Raw genomic sequence first — 5,023 nt, 5'->3', positions numbered from 1 at the left:
CAACTACAAACATAAATAAAGTCAACTTGAAAAAATAAAAAAATAAAAAAAAAAATAATAATAATAATAATAAACATATCGATACTTGGCGCCAGTGTATCGATAACGTATCGCGGGTGGAAATATCGCGATAACGTGGGTATCGATATTTTGTCCCACCCCTAATTCCAATACATGTCCATTGTCCAGTATCATCCATTTTACTTTATGATCACTGTTACACTAACGTAAATCCACGGATTACAAGGTCCGGTGTTCTGCCAAAAAGTCAAAACTGACCACTGACCAGTGTGATTAACCTTACAGCTGCAGCTAAATAGTGATCACCATGAAGCGATTGTCTCCCAAAAAGCGATTCTTTCTCCACATTTCTTGTGACTAACATTATGGGAAACGACAGTGTAGTCAGTAAACTACTGCAAATGAGTTTGAATAAACAATCTTTTGAATGAGATTTATCGGGCGTGCACTATGAAGAAGCGTGCATCTGTCTCCTTCGGGAACATATCTTCAGCCACCATTTTCGGGATGAGCTGGAAAACCTCCGGTTAAAACTTTCAAAATAATCGTACTTAACCAAAAGTAAATAGCTTATTTAGGCACGTTGGAGGAGAAAAGAGTATTTCAACGAACGAAGCAGCAAACCTTGTATCAAAATACTCGTGATGTTATATGGCGTGAAACTATGGCTGTAACGCATTACTCAAAATAGATAAGGTTACAACGTTACAATAAGCCTTTTATTTTGTAAGCAACAAAGCGGATGACGTACATGTACATTCTGGCTGACTTGACGCCCGTGCAGTTCATGCTGCCAGATCCACATAATGATGCATGCGTAGATTTAGACTATTTTTAAAGGGGTGGGGAGTGGGGGGTACTGACGTTATGAACGAGTACCTGAGTACTCCCACTCTGTGGTGTTTTTAGATGTTCTTACTCTGTGGTCTCTGTGGTGTTTTTAGATGTTCTTACTCTGTGGTGTTTTTAGATGTTCTTACTCTGTTTTTTTTTAGATGTGCACAGGCTGCCACAACCCAGGTGCCACATTGGGCTGCTTCTTCAAGGGCTGTCCCAACAAGTATCACTACAGATGTACTCTGGAGTCAGGTAAGCCCCGCCTTCTGGCCTTCACCTACACCCAGCCCAAGGGTCAAAGTGTCATTCTCTATGTTGCCAGCCCTTTCTTGTGTGTACAAGCACAATGTACCTTTCTCACCCACCTTCTTCTTCTTGACACTTGGAACATCTTACTAGAGCAGTGAACTTTGATGATAGAGAGGGCCACATAAAATGTCCTCGCTACCAGAGAGCCAGATTGTGACCATGCACTTCCACCAGTAGTTTACTGTAACACCATCACTCCCAATTAGAGCTACTAATTTGATGAAAAGAACTGGTAATCAAAGTTTATTATACCAACATTTATATTTTTCACATTCAAATTGAGTAATTCTTCCGTTCAGATGACACCAGAAACTTTGCTCTAGCTTTAAAACAACCCGCTACAGCAATTTGATGGGGTACATCACCTAAGTATGTGATATTAATCAGATTAATAATGTTGCATGTTCAATGTGCATCCTGGATATAGTTTGTTACAATAGCGTTAGCTCAAATGCTAATGTTAAATAGTATGTGGATGGACAATGCTAACGCCATTAGCGCCATGTTCTGGGTTGTACAGTAAAATAAAAGCAGATTTTGGTGGTCTAACCTAACCAAAAACATCCGCCTTGTTTAAAAATAAATGGGGGAAATTAATTGCCCAGGGGCCACACTGAGTGAGGCCGGGGTGACCGAGCATTTGAATATTAATAATGAATAATTTTACTTATTTTTTGTATAAGCCAGCTTTCAATAGTAATTTTTTACTATGCTCATAGTTGCAGACAGACCATTAAAGTGAGTCCAAGTGCAAGACCGTTTACTATGTCTGGTATACTATGATGGTATAGCTATATATACTATGATGATGGTATAGCTATATATACTATGATGGTATAGCTATATATACTATGATGGTATAGCTATATATACTATGATGGTATAGCTATATATACTATGATGGTATAGCTATATATACTATGATGATGGTATAGCTATATATACTATGATGGTATAGCTATATATACTATGATGGTATAGCTATATATACTATGATGATGGTATAGCTATATATACTATGATGGTATAGCTATATATACTATGATGGTATAGCTATATATACTATGATGATGGTATAGCTATATATACTATGATGGTATAGCTATATATACTATGATGGTATAGCTATATATACTATGATGGTATAGCTATATATACTATGATGGTATAGCTATATATACTATGATGGTATAGCTATATATACTATGATGATGGTATAGCTATATATACTATGATGGTATAGCTATATATACTATGATGGTATAGCTATATATACTATGATGATTGCCAGTGCCAACTTCAGTGCATTGGGGTCAATTCAAATGGGGTCGAGTGATTTTTTTTCTTTTTCGTCCTAATCTAATCTACCGTAATTTAAAACTACCAAAGTGGATTAACAATTTATTTGAGTTTTAGATCAGGATTCTGAGAATATACCGGTAGTCAGAATTCTGAAAATAAAGTTAGAATTCTCAGATTAAAGACGAGCTGAACCCAAAAATGCCCCCCCCCCCCCCCCCCCCCCCACATACCTGGGTATTCAGTGCACCTATTTAATAATGTATGCAAACAAAACAACAAAAAAGTTAGTTTTTGCACACTTTTTCACATCAAAAGTTAATTTTTCAAGATTTCATTCATAAGAGTAATCTACATCAAATGTCAACCCCATTTCAACCAATCATATCACAACATGGCAGCTGTCAATCAATCTTCATTTCAAGGAGAAAATTCTGCAGGCAAGATGGCCGCCTAGTGCCTGTAATCTGGCAGAATTTCTAGCCCATAAACTAACTAATCACTTGGCCAATACATATGTCACATACAAAATAAAACAAACTAATGTAATTTGATGTAGAATGCAAAGACATAAACTGGCTCGTTAAAATTGCATTCAGAGATTCCAGGCGGGCAGGCAGCACTCATGCATCGGATTGTCCTCTCCACTCCACACAGAAGCAGTTGGCTGCCTGGTTCTCTGTGGATCCCATACGCGTGGCTTGCACTGTGCGCTCATCGATTCATGTTGTGTTCTTGTCCTTGCAGACTGTGTGCTCATCGAGGACAACTTCTCCATGAAGTGTAAAAAGCACAAGGTGAGCATGACTCATTGCGCTGGTGGTGTTTGAAGTCTCTAGCGGAAGTGTAAGTTCTCAGAATCTAGCAGTGCATTTCCGCTAATATATTCTAGTGAGACTTTGCCGTTAAACTAAATGGTAATCTTTTGATTTGTTTCTCCCTTCACTCTAGAATAAGACATTCAAAGCTCCTCCTGGGAAGCGATGGGATGACAGGTGACGAAGTGAGCACAAACTGCATGTGGTTAGTAAAAGCCCTCTATACGTTTGTGTTTAAAATACGGCTGGGCGACAAATATATATCACGATTGAAGGATTTTTCCTGATATCAATATACTGTATATCACAATATGGTTCATGTACAGTATGTATGTTTTGCTGACAGTGGCAGCTACTGCAGCTGGTCGTCATGGTGACAGAGTGTATTTGTTTTTTGTTTTTATCAGCACATAATCAGCGCTTTCTCCACAAAAAGCAGAATAGTATGAAGACCCGCTAATGTTGCGTTGCTCTGCGTCAGACAAAGTCATCACTTGAAGATGTTCTTCTGCTCACTCTTCCAGATGTTCACCAGGGTTCCTTTGACTGACAGCCAGCACGCCCAATCAGCACCCACAAACCTTAACTTCATCCTCTGCTCTTCAGCTGCACTGTCAACCATCAAACACTCCGACTGGGAAGAGGCGGACCTCTCCTCTCCCCGCCCCGGTCCCAATGACGCTACTCGCCGCGGCCGCTGGCTTCAAGACACGACCGACGACACACACGGGTTTCAATCCACACCTCAAAGCCCAGAACATTGTTGGACCAGAGGGGGGGGGGGCACTTTTACTTAAAATAACATGCTGAACTTGTAATTTGTGTTATCAGTTTGTAGTTATTTATGAGGCTTTTTTTTCTGGATTCAACATGAATAACAATCAAAGCTCAAAGGTATTTATTTTTATTCTATTTTTTAAGAATTTGTAAGTATTTGATTATTTGGTTTATTTATTCCTGGAGTTTCTCAGAGCAGTTTGTCAAAGAGGTTTTCGATTGTGTTTTAAGTTATTGGTTAAGGTAATTTTGATGCTGAGAACTTCATCCAGTCAAGGAAATGCTGGTTGCGTTCTGCATTATTATTTTTTTTGGGGGGGGGGGGGGGGGGGGGGGGGGGTTACAGGTCAATCTAGAAATGATCCAACTTCTGACCTAGGTACCTGACATGTTTTTCACAAAAGCCATTGGCCTCTGTCAACACAACAGGGTTTTGCATTAAACAGGACGCCCGTTTTCCTCTCGTCACACATGGTATTATGTTTCCTTTCGCGACGACGGGCGCAAAGGGCAAGTCTCAAATTTAGACGAATTGCACTCGCACTAAACTGTTGGGCCGGTCGATGGTAGCCGGGTTTGAAGAGAACTTTAAGTAGGGAACTGAACAGCGCTTGTGTTTGAATGTACTTTCCCCGTGTCCGGGCTTTTTGCAGGAAGCACTTTTGAGTGGCACTTAACTCGTGAAAATGTCTCGTGCCTCTGGCCACAGTATTCTCTCTTTCACCCCCCTTCCCCCCAAAATCCTCTCATGTGGTTCTTTTAGATTCACTTGAATTTGTCGCTCTGTCAGGACCTGGCCATATTTCACTGCGAGATGAAACACATTTTTCCTGATTCATGTTGGCTTAAAGCACTTTGTCCATCTGCGTCGGGCTTGAATGTGTATCCTGTAGATGTCGCATGTTCCATTGTAGAAACCGGGGTTCAACCAGCTTATTTGTACCGGCATCATCAGGTGTGGA

At 40.1% G+C, this 5,023-nt stretch overlaps 1 long non-coding RNA gene across 1 annotated transcript; it reads left to right on the top strand.

The window, feature by feature from the left end:
- The first annotated feature begins 1,015 nt into the window (after nt 1-1,015).
- On the top strand, nt 1,016-3,933 carry LOC310774439. Its single transcript, XR_014552598.1, has 4 exons — nt 1,016-1,110; nt 3,214-3,263; nt 3,418-3,489; nt 3,809-3,933. It is a non-coding gene; the product is annotated as an uncharacterized lncRNA (long non-coding RNA).
- The last annotated feature ends 1,090 nt before the right edge of the window (nt 3,934-5,023 follow it).

Source organism: Poromitra crassiceps (genome assembly GCF_964638095.1).
Source record: "Poromitra crassiceps genome assembly, chromosome: 4".
Classification (NCBI taxonomy): Eukaryota; Metazoa; Chordata; class Actinopteri; order Beryciformes; family Melamphaidae; genus Poromitra; species Poromitra crassiceps.
The sequence above is the reverse complement of the archived record's forward strand: the minus strand, read 5'-3'. Positions and strand labels throughout refer to the sequence as shown.